A 13,095-nucleotide genomic window follows, 5' to 3' on the forward strand; every position below is an offset into this window, starting at 1 on the left:
AATTACCAGCTTTTATGCTAATGTCTGTTGATTTCCGGGGCCCTTAAAGCTACTGTTTACCCCTACCCTCATAACAGCCCACTATAATCCACAGCCCTCCTCATCTTACCACATCATGTAAGCATATTTTCATTCCTGAAACCACTACTTATGAACTTCAACGGTGGAGAAGACATCCATGATCTGTTCCTATATTTCTGCTCTCCACCTTCCAAAATTTACTTTGTTTTAATATAATCTTCCATATACCGTAATATGCCTTAAATGTTTCTTACTTTTAAAAACCTTCTCAATCTTCCATCTCCTCCCACCACTTACAACTTTTCTGATCAGGATGTTGCTACCCAGTTAAAAAACAAACAAAACAGAATCACCCTCAGCTGCTTCAGTCCTGGCATGGTTTCTGATATCATCATGTCCACCCATCACCCTGTAAGAAATGTACCTAGATCTCCATCTAACTACAATTCAGTCTCCCTTCTCCATCTGGCCCTCAGATAACATTTAATCTACAGTTGCATAACCAACCTAATTTCTTCAAGCTCTCTCTTCGGTTTTTACAATGTCCCCCGCTGCTGGAAAGACTTTGGGAAGTGATCAACCAGTGTTGCTGAAATAACTCGATATCCATTTTGGAAGGCAGCATGTCTTTACACAGATGGCAGTGTCCTGGACCAATGAGATTAAAAAGGCTCCAAGAGACATTCTCCTTCAGGATTTCTTGGTAGAGAGCATAAGTCAAGGTTCCATTAATTATGATAAGATGCCCAGGTCATGAAGGAGCAAAGCAGCCCCAGACCATAACACTAGTGCCAATGCATTTGACTGCTGGTATTTTCTTATTGTGAAATGCTGTGTTGGCTTTATACCAGATATAATGGGACCCATGTCTTCCAAAAGGTTTCACTTTTGACTCATCAGTCCACAGAATATTATCCCAAAAGTCTTTGGGAACAAAAAAGATGTTTTTTGGCAAATGTGAGACAAGTCTTTGTGTTCTTTTTGTTCAGCATTGGTTTTCACCTTGCAACTCTCCTACTGATGCCATTTTCTTATTGTAGAATCTAGAACACTAATGCTTTTTGAGACCTTTCAGAATACTTCACTTTGCAAAACAGGTTCTATTTAATTGATGTCTCCATTCAGCAGGACTGGCAATAATCGTGCCAAGACTCACCCTTCGCACTCAGACACCATACACTGACACCTATACACACATGCTAACACTGAATAGTAACAGACACACCTACTTGTGCTAACACCATACACTACTATAGACTATTCATTATGTGACCCTGTGGTAAGGCAGCAGCAAGGTAAGAGGGAGGGTGAACTGTGTCAGGTGTAAGGGACGGCTTCCACTAGATGGGTCTGGAAACCTATGGCAGAGGGCAACAACGTCCAAAGGCGTCAAGCAGAATTGTGGTCAAGTGGTCCAAGTTCGGGGCAGGCGGGAAAGAATCACAGGCACATAGAACAAGCCAAGGGTTACATAGCCAGGGGTCTAAAAAGGGGAGGAGGAGGAGTGCATTAACAAGCATCAGACAAATAGGAGAAACCTCCAGGCTTCTGTGCATGAGGCAAGTTGAGGTGTATATATGTATGTGCAAGCGTGTGATGTTCGAGTTGTTGCATATACGTATGCAATAGTGTATTGTGTTTGAGTTGGTGTGTGTATTGTGGTAGGATGGCCCGGTTACAAACAAGAAACTCAAAACACCAGCAGAATAAATGCAAAATGTGGTTTATTGCACAACACAAGTTTGTTTGGACCGTACCTTTTTGATAAAGTCTTAGGGCCTCTGGCTTAACTGCCACTTTCTCTCTGTTTTCAGACAACTAATGGCTCTAACGGCCGCCCTTTAAGCAACTCAGTGCAGGTTAATTGGATCCACCTGCTGACTTCCAGCAATTAACCCCCTCATGCTGGGAGTATAGAGCGCTCCAACCTGCCACTGATATAGACAGACTCCGTTACCTTGCCACAGTATGCATTTGTAAGTGTATCTGTAATTGGAAATTGGGTTTACCAGGATGTTCCTAGCTGTCATTACCGTCTTCCTTGTAGCAAGAGCCATTACAAGATGGTTAGCTGCTCTGGTTCTTGGAGTAAACTTGCTACTCCTACGAAAAAAGGGTCTCCCGTAGAACCATACCACCCGTCACGTGTTAGCATGTATGAATGTATGCTGTCAGCATTAGTTTTGTATATGGTGTGTATGTTAGTGTATGGGGTTAGCATGTTTGCGTGGCACAACTCTTTAGGCTCATCCTTGCACTTAAGCACACTTACACCATACACTAGAACACAATCTAACACCATACAGCAGGGGTGTCCAAGTTTTTTCTGCAGTGGGCCACTTCATCAGAATTGTATATGTGCGCGGGCCGCACTTATTTTTCACTGTGAGAATATATGGCCTTTAATAAAATATGCAGATTAAAATAAAGTAAATGACACAAAACCTTTACTTTTCCTCTCACTGATTTCTGGGCCTAGAAAGTGTTGAGACTACAAATTCAGGATAATTAAAAATGAAATAGTTCTATTTATTCTAGGGATGCACCAAAATGGAAATTCTGGACCAAAACATTCACGGTTCACTTAGCCAAAACCGAAAATGACCCCCACCTTTAAAAATAATAATAAAAACTCACATTTTTAATAAAAGTAGGTAACACACTACAACTGGACAAAAAAAATTAGCAATATGACTTGGCATGATAGGAGTGTGATTGCTAACAGCAATCATACTCCTATCATACCCAGGCAACCAGTAAATGCTGGTACCTAGGCATGATGGACTGTGCTTGCTGTTAGCAATCACACTCCTATCATGCCAAGTCAGCCAGTACATGCTGGTACAGGGTGGCTGTAAGTGATGTGCAGACCCCATACTAGCAGCATCAATACACAAGGGGGGCAGCTAGCTAGGTTTCAGCATGTACTGGCTGACTTGGCATGATAAGAGTGTGATTGCTAACAGCAATCATAGTCCCATCATGCCTAGGTTCCAGCACTTACACATCCAACCAGTAAATGCTAGAACCTAGGCATGATGGGACTGTGATTGCTGTTAGTAATCACACTCCTATCATGCCAAGTCAGCCAGTACATGCTGGTACAGGGTGGCTGTAAGTGATGTGCAGACCCCATACTGCTGGCAGCATCAATACACAAGGGGGGCAGCTAGCCAGGTTTCAGCATGTGCTGGCTGACTTGGCATGATAGGAGTGTGATTGCTAACAGCAATCACAGTCCCATCATGCCTAGGTTCCAGCACTTACACATCCATGCTATCACACACACAATCATATACTCATTCATTCACAGATTAATTCCCTCAATCACGCATACTCATTCAAACTTCTGAAGGCTTGAGAAAGACCTGTGCGTCGAAACGTTGCCTGCGTGAAATAAACTCACCTTATCATTTGAGTGCTGAGCCTCTGCTTCTTTATTTTGGATTTATTTTGGACTTGGTGGTACCCTGGCTCGTGCACCATCTCACTACTGAGTGCTGCATTCCAACCTTTCTTTTTGTGACCATACAGTAATAGACACACAGAGGCTAACACCATATGCTCCCAAACACTAACACCTTACAATAGCACAGGCTATGCTGACATACACACCTTTGCTAACGCCATACAGTACCACCCCCTCAACACGCTAACAACACACTCTAATACATATGCACACACTCAAACACCATATACTTATACATTAACACGCTGCCCAACAACAGACATTTACTATAACACTATACACACACACCAATCAGCCATAACATTATGACCACCTGCCTAATATTGTGTAGGTCTCTCTTTTGCCGCCAAACCACCCACGACCAATCGAGGCATGGACTTCACTAGACCTCTGAAGGTATGCTGCGGTATCTGGCACCAACACAAGTTGAGAGGTGGAGCCTCCATGGATGCATCCTGATGCCATGTGTTCTCACCTGTACCTGTGAATGGCTCTCTTGACTGTATACTCAATGCTGGTCCAGAAGCTGACATGCAATGCAGCGTAGACAAGTTTTTCCAATATTATCAGTACAAAAAAGACTGAAGTTTTGGATCAGCTGGCCCCAGAGAAGCCCAATGTTGAGCCTAACATAACTGTTGAGGGCCAGAGATTAAATGTAGTGAACAAATTTACATACCTACGCAGTACCCTGTCCCATAACGCCACTATAGATGATGAGGTTAACATCATGATAGCTAGAACCAGGGCAACTTTTGGCAGATTACATGCCAATGTCTGGAATAGAAGAGTTATCACCACCCAGACCAAACTGAAAGTGTAAAGGGCGGTCGTTCTTCCCACACTGCTCTATACCAGGGGTAGGCAATCTTCGGCACTCCTGATGTTTTGGACTACATCTCCCGTAATGCTCTTACAGTCATAATGCTGGCAAAGCATCAAGGGAAATGTAGTTCACAACTCTATACCAATAAAACATGGGCTGTGTTCAGACAAGATGCTAAACCAATTCCACAAAACAAGCTTCAGGAAAATCCTCAACATCAAGTGGCAGGCACAAGATCCTGGACAATGAGGTACTTGCCCAAGTAGGCATCTTCACCATCTTGACTCTGTCACGCTGTGCAGATCATTTACTTCATGCCGACCATCGGCTACCAAAGAAACTGTTTTATGGTGAGTTGCAGCAAGGACAGCGGTCCTCCTCTCAAAGCGTTCAACATCAATCCTGACTCTTGGGAACAAAGCACTGTGTATGAAGGTGCTGAAACAAGTGAGGGCAAAGGGATGGCTGCAGAACAAAAAAGAGGCAAAGTAGAGATGTCCTCTTCATCACGTGTCTCATTTCTGTGCAAGGAATGGCCTCATCAGCCACCTGTGCACCCAGACAGAACCAGCCCCTGCAAATAATGGATGACTGAGTGGTCCTCGTCGATTCGGTGGATGATTATTTTTAGATGTTTTAAATACACTGTTGTGTCAAATGTATACATTTAACATAAATTGAGCAATCTGTAACACATTACATAGTACATTTGTTAATATTAGGGTTTAAAATTATTCATTTTAGTTAACAATATATGCATTACATTCCAAAATCTTTTTTGCAAAAATTCAATTTTTCATTGAATGCGTAATTTTGTCAGCTACAAAAATATAGTTGATTGTATATTAATATTTTCCACCACAAAAAAAGTAGGCTTTTGTAGAAAAATCCATGTATTCTCAGTTCCTTTAGTGCAACATTATAGAAAGTTCACAACATCGTCAACAAATAGGAATTTCTCAAAGCAGCCAAACATTTCCCTTAAAGCGTCTAATTGTTTTAAGTAAATTAGATACTTGTACGTTATGTTCTGTTATTTTGTAGCTGTATGTTTTGCGAACTCTCAATTGGCTGGCTTTAGGAATTCCATCACATGGGTTTAAAAAATGCAGTTTGATGTCAGGACATCAAGACACACCTCTGCTGTGGGCGCAGCTCCTGTAGGAAAAAAAAACTACAGATCCCAGCATCCCCTTGCAAAGCTGACTTTTCAAACTCTTGAGATGCCTCATGTGGATGGGTGTCACTCATGAAATTTGAATCTTGGCGGGTTACACGGTTACGATATGAACAAGCAGCTGCAGGATTGGGGGGCGTGGTGCAGTGGATCAGCCAAAGGCTGCACAGGAATTTGTTTTAACCATTTCAGCACCAAATGGCTTCCATAGTTAAAGGGGATATGTGATCACTTTACCGTGTGTCACCAGACCACAGCTTGAGCAGCTCTGCGTTCAAGTTCTGTTATATGTTATGTGTAGGAAGAATGGTTGGGTTTGTAGCACCCCGGGCAAACTATGTCTCTGCTATGTCACCTTCCCAGATTCGATTGCTATATTTTACCTCACTAATAAATATTAATATTAATAATGCACGTGTGCAGGTATGTTGCTGCCCACTAACACACCCACCTCAGTATTGTTTGGGTGAGGCAAGGGCCACCTTGCAGGGCATGTTCTTTTCAAGACATCGAGAACTTAGACAATACATGGTTCTTCTGTCTGTAGAAGCGACGTTTGTAAAGTTAACGTCATAAAAGGTATCACCGTTGACCATAGACTACATTTCCTGTTGTGTTTAATATGGTTTCTCAGGCTCAGCAGTGTATATGTTTTCTGTGCCTCGAAAAGTACACACAGTGAGTGTTGCGCGTGACATCTCTTCATATATCGCTGTCAGGGCTGTACTCGATGGAAAGAACTAACACGATTGTAGCCAATGAAGGCCTCACATGAAAATGAAAACATTTTGACTCATCTGTTCTTGTGTCATCACAATTCCCTAAACTGCATAAGACACTTTTTTTTTTTCTTTAAATACAGATGTATTTGAGATCATCTTGCATGGTAATATTAAATGTGTACACTCAGACCCCTGTAGCCATCTAAACATGGTCTGCTTTTTTTCTACAGGAAATATGGATATTGTATACTTTGTCTGGCAGTACTCCCTAAAAGGGCCCCTGAATTCCTGGACATCTGTCTTCTGCTCAACAGATGCATATAGTTTGTCTTCGGCACAAAGCACTTGTTCAACCAAAACTGTCTTAAGGAACGGAGAAAAAAAACACTTTCAGTTTTTAATGTTTTCAGACGTTTGAAACTGCTAGTGTAAACGTAGTCACAGCAGAGAAAAATAAATACTTATTGAGAATGGAATCTACATAAAATAACTGGTTTATCAGAATGAAACAATCTATTCTGTATAAGATCCAAGGCAGAACCAAAAGGCATATAAATGAAGCGGTTCCCTTTTTTTTTGCAAACTATCATTGTTATATTCCATTGCTAGATTGAGAGTGGTTCAGTCATTTTATATGAGATACCTGTGCTGAAGCAGGGATATCCAGAATTTACAATATATTAATGACTCCCATCTTCTTAACCCTTATTGCCATCTAAAAACACTGGAATTTAGAGAAATAAATTAACTGACATCAGTCATATATTTGGCAAAATGAATGCAGTGATTTCAATCTGTATAATGTTACAGGCATCTACATTGAAGGTGTTCCCCCATAATGTGTACATCTATGTGTAGATTAAACATTTCTTGTTTCGATTAGTCATGAAACCACAAATTTACAAGTCTGACACTGCTGTGGTTGACATTAATCACGAGGATGGCTTGTGGTATAGCTTCTTTTGCGTTGCAAACTTCCCCTTTGTGTGTAGAATGTTGCTAGGTAACATGATACACTAATGTAAACTGATTTTATGTATTGAAACATAACGCTAAAAGTGTGATTTACCCATTTCAGTCATAGAGATGATTTTAGTACCAGTTAGTAGGCATGGGGAAAATCCGAAATCTACACAGTAGAGAGGAAGTGCGTGAGCAGGGCCGGCCTGACAATGGAGCCAAGTGGGGCAACCGCTCCAGGCGGCACTTTTGAAGGGGGGGCACTTTGCCGCCCCAAGCCCTTTTTTTTTTTTTAAAAAGCGAAAGAGAGAAAGGGGCGCCGAGTGGTTTTCGCTTACCAAGCTGTCAGTACCCGCTCGGCGCCCCTCTCTCTATCCTCTGCGGCGAGTCTCCCTGTTCGGTCTCGGTGCCGGCTTGTAATGCTGAGTGCCGGAAGATTTCCGGCGCTCAGCATTACAAGCCGGCACCGAGACCGAACAGGGAGACTCGCCGCAGGACTGCTGAAAGGTAAGTACGGGGGGGGGGACACGGAGGGAGAGGAAGGGTAGATAATGGGGGGGGGCGCAGGGACGGAGGGAGAGGAAGGGTAGATAAGGGGGGGGCGGCATTTTAAAATTCGCCCCAGGCGGCATTTTGCCTTGGGCCGGCCCTGTGCGTGAGCCATGCTGAGAAGTGATCAAGAAAGATATTAAAAGGACTATGGGGACAGTACACAACAGCAATGTGTAATGATAGAGGTTTGAATAGCTGTTTAGCATGAATCTCCAAAGTGAAAAAGAATGAGGGTGGAAAGGGGCATAGGTTTAAGGTTGCATGTTGGAAGAAGTACCAAGCCTACTCTTTCTGTCACCAGGTCTGGGAAAGAAAGATGAAGGCAACCTCAGGAAAGAGCAGCAGGGGAAGCAGTCCGATGATGATGATACCCAAGATTCAGTTAGAGGAGACCAATAGAGACAAGAACACTATGCACTGATGACCATGATGGAGAATGCAATGCATCTACGGTAAATTTATTAAAAAAAAAGGGGAGATCAACATGAAAGCTGCAATTCAACTACTGGATACATCATGTCTAAGGTTTTCATGGTTAGTGTATTTCTGTACAGAAGACAATTTTTCGGTGGATTGTTTTTTAGGCTAACCCTGCCATGATTTGTAAGTTGCTGACGTAAAAAAATGTTACACACTTCTACTAATATGTCGCCATCTATTGGTAAGATTGAAATATTGATAAATTTGTTTCATGCAGGTTCAGAAACCTGGGAAACAAAAAGGGACGGTATAATGCCCCTGGTTGCCTCACCAAAATAGAATACATAGTATCATTTTTTTTTACCAAGGGTATTTTGTGCTCAAAAACCTTTATACTTTTTAATTTTCCGTGCACACACAAATTACTTATTGTTTTTTCAAGGACAAAACTGCCCCTATTTCTGCACATCTGCCCCATGGCTTGCTACTATGCCTTATACCCCCTATATGCCACTCTTCCCCCCTGATATGCCTTATACCCCCTTTATGCCACTCTGCCCCCAGATATGCCTTATACCCCCTATATGCCACTCTGCCCCCCTGATATACCTTATACCCCCTGTATGCCACTCTTCCCCCAGATATGCCTTATACCCCCCTATCGAATTACCGATGCATCCCTAGACTTGCCCCCCGTGCTCCAGACAACCTCTGCTGCTACCCGGGACTTCCGTTGGGGCTTCTATGGTGGAGCCCCGGAAGAAGTGCCGGCAGCATCGGGCAGAGGTTCACCAGCTGCCAGAGAGGAGTATCCTGTGGCAGCGCTGCAGGGGATCTGGATCTTTGTCTTGTAGTCAGACCTCTATTTGAGGTCTTATTAAAAGATGACCTTGAATATAAGACGTAGGGTATTTTTCAGAGCATTTGCTCTGAAAAAAATATATTGTCTTATAATCGAGCAAATATGGTATTAATGTGTCTTGATTTTGAAAATACTCAACATGTGTAGGTTTTGTATAAGTTGGTGAGAATAACCATAATACTCAAATTTTTATCACCCTAGCCTAAAAGGCTGGGGCTTCTAAAAGGAGCACTTTTTGGAGTGAAATACACATCACGAAAAGCTCAGAAACACAGAAGAATGCATACAGAGCACAGGACTTGACCTGACACTGAAAATGCCATGGTGGAGCTGGGTCCCCAATGTGATTTTTTAGCTGCCCTGCCCCTTGTGCGGCCTTCCAGCTGGGGAGGGAAGAAAGGGGCCTCATATGCATACCCGGGAACTTATGCGGGACACGACCAGGACTGCCCACTGACGTCAGTGGGACGTCCCGCTGAAATCGGTGGAAGGTCCTGCTGACGGGGCGTTCCCGAAACACCCCCATTTAAAGGAAAAATGGGCGGGGAGCGGGGCGTGTCAAGATCCCGCTCCCGAGACTCGGAGGATTCGGGTCTTGAACCGGAGAAGCGGTGCTTCACCCGACAATCTCAGGGTCAAACCCGGAGAGTTCCCAGGTATGCTCATATGTTGTTGGGGAGTGCAGCCCAGAAGAAAATGAAGAACAAACCTGGTGTCCACCATGGCCTTCTGGCACAGAGCACCTTTTTTGTTTGTTTGTTTTTCCACAACAGAGCCGCTGAACCTCGGGGCATCAATAAAAAAAATCTATACCATCACGGGCGTACCCGTTCACTATCTGTCTGCCTTAGAACAGAAATAATGATGAAAATTCCTCCTTAATATCACCCACACTTTACGTTTTAACTAATAGCATAACGCTGTCACCACCAAGACAATTTAGGGTGCATTGGTCCAAATGAGACCAAAAACCCACAAAGTACGCTTTAACACAAGATCTATGTGAGTTCAAATCACCAATACATTAGTCGGGTGACGTGAGTCTTTACCAGATAAAGGCAGAACTTAATAAAAGGAATATTTATTATGAACAAACAATAGACATAAGGCATATAGATAACAAACAGATTACACCAGATAAAAAGGAAAAATTAACAGAAAACTACTAACTTGAAGTCTGTAGCGCTCTCTCAATGAAATATGGCAACTTACTTAAAATTAGATCTTGGCCCTAGTAAGCACACCATTTTCCCGATCATTAGATTTATACTTTCTTAGTTCATCTCAAGTTTTTAAGCCGGCCCAGAGATGGTATAGACATACCTATAGGGACCATAAGTGACCCATCCCCATGTGTTTTGGAACAGTGCAGACCAGTCCAAATAGGGAATTTTGATTTTGTGCTTGCCATGGAGATAATTCTCACATCTATAATTTGTTTTTTACAGTTTATGAAGCCCATAGATATGTCACACTTTCTTCTTATGACTCAGTTCCATGGACTTCACAATTCCTTCCAAACAGCTTAAGTTGCGCTTGTCGTATTTGTACTCTTTTGTAGGGTGTGTTTTCCCTGTTCTACAAATGCAGAAAAGGAAGCATGAGTATTAACCCCTTCACGACAAAGCTGTACATGTACAGGCTCACGGTGCAATGCATTTGTGACAATGCCCGTCCATGTACAGACTTCTGTCAAATACCTGCATCGCCTCAATTGTGGCATTTTTGCCGTGATCGGCGGCTTTGCAGCACCCACGGAAGCGTCACAAGTGAGGATGGCCGTGGATCATGGGAGGAAAGCCTTCCCCCGAAAAAAATTGCACCAGCTAAAATAGAGCTTAGGAAGGGATCAGCAATCGCTTCCTATGTATAATCGGTGTTGCTGACATACCTCAATATCGAGGCATGTCAGTAACACAACCCCCTACCCCAATCGCCTTGTGATTGTTTCGATGAGCAACCGCAGGCGCCATCAGTGAATGGCATTGCTGCCACTCACAAGATGGTGGCGCTAACTGTCAAATGTCAGAGTTCACAGAGGGTCTATGCTGGTACTGCATTCAACCATGCAGGTCAATAAAGGCCACCTCACTAATCACAATGTGATTACTAAAATAAAAATAAAAAAATTAAATTGTAACATGTAAAAATAACCCCCCACTGTCACAAAAAAGTCCATATATCATGTAGGGGAGGCCATGGCCCCCCCTGCCGACATCACTGGGCATATATATGATATATTAGCCAGACAGTTTACATTGAAGCTAGACTTAGAGGCAATTCATCTGTAACAAAATTTGGCACCACATTTCTATACAATCAAATTAACCCCTCTCACCGTGAAATTGGCCATACCATCTCTCCCAGGTACAAAATGTATTTAATATACAAACTGGTGTGGCATATACAACTCCCTGTGGCCTATTTTTGGAGGCTGTTGGTGGAATCCTTCCTGGGAAATTGCGGCAAAGTCTGGCAATATCTTCAGGCTCCAGAAGTGCAAGGTTAAAGGGTTGTTAAAAAAAGGGATCTTGGATGACCTTCAGCTGGAACGGAAGGAAGGTATATTCATCCCTTGTACCTGCCTTTTTATGTAATACAAAATAATTGAACATTGCCATTTGTATTGGATAAATGGCAACTTTCATATAACAAATTTTGGTTTTGCTGTTAACTAAATATGTTTTTAGCCAAGTCAACACCACCTGTGTGCTTATAGTAACCTGCTATACACTTTGGTTTAATTACATTTTTCCTTGCCACAATGCAGACATTGTGTATCAATATCAGGCGCAGCCTGTTCTCGTTCCTCTCCTGCGACAGGGCGGCGCGGGTGCACGGTGGGGTGTCGATCCTCTCTGCAACGGCATTCGTTGCAGTCTCCATCGTCCAGTTCTCCACTCCTCTGGTCCGTGCGGGGAACTGAGGACAGTGGCGGCGGGACGGCGGACATTCCAGCAGGAGAGGCGGTGCTTCTGTATGCAACTCCGGCGCGCCCCCCTCAGCTTCCAGGGCTATCTCCTTCAATAGACTGCAGGAGGGGAGATATGGTGGGCGGATCTACAGGTGTGACGCATGACGTCACACCTGAGATCCCTATAAAACCCCTGAGCTCCTTCATGTCGGCGTTCAGATATTCCCCTGCTCTGGGCCCTGTCCATCTCGTGACCTGTTTTTGCCCCTTTCTCTCTTCTGCCTGTTTACTGACCTCGGATTGCCTATTGACCTTGCTTTATGTAACGCTGCTTGCCTACTGAGCCCGGCTTGCCTATTTGACTTAGCCTCTGTGACTTTTGCCTTTCCCCGTTTGCCACGGACTATCTCGTCACACCTGCATATTGGGCTCCTCCTCCATACAAACTACAGGTGCCTCACCGTACCTGACAATCGTGGACTACATACACAAACCTTTCCTGCTTCATGCAAATTAATGATTCTTGATTGTATGTCTTCAGCGATTTCTTTTTTGTAAGACATGGCTCACATGAGCAGATGCTTCTTGAAAATAGCAAACTCAAAATGTTTGCGTGGTTTTTTTTTTTTATGTCAAAGTAGCTCTAAAACACACCTCCAATCCTGTTTTATTGATTGGACTGCAAGTTTGCGAACTCCTTACTCCAATTAGCTTTTGTTGAAGTGATTAGCCTAAGGGTTCACATACATTTTTGAATGTGGACAAATACAACACAAAAAATTTGTTATTAATAACACAGAGGAGTGGGACAAAATCCCTTCTGACATGTGTGCAGCAACCGGTGGATAGCGATATACATGGGAGCATGCAACGCTATTTACTTTATGCCATCAATATTTTTTGTAATGGAATAGAACGTCATAAAGGTTTTAACAGGTTAAAAGACTTTATTAGTTTTTTAATATAAATTGTACCTTACTGCTGCCTACTACAGTAAAAGTAGCAGAAGAGAAGAGAGACAGAAATTTTATTTTCCAATGAATTCATACATAAAAGAGATTGGTTAATTCTGATCACAGTCCCAGTTATAAGAGGGTGTGAACACTTATGCGACCATGTTATTGTGAGGTTTTTTTTATCCCCCTCCTCAAAGATTTCAGCTTGTTTTGCAA

This window comes from Sceloporus occidentalis, unplaced genomic scaffold (assembly GCF_023333645.1).
Source record: "Sceloporus occidentalis isolate IW3139 unplaced genomic scaffold, rSceOcc1.0.p SCAF_311, whole genome shotgun sequence".
In the NCBI taxonomy this organism is placed as follows: domain Eukaryota; kingdom Metazoa; phylum Chordata; class Lepidosauria; order Squamata; family Phrynosomatidae; genus Sceloporus; species Sceloporus occidentalis.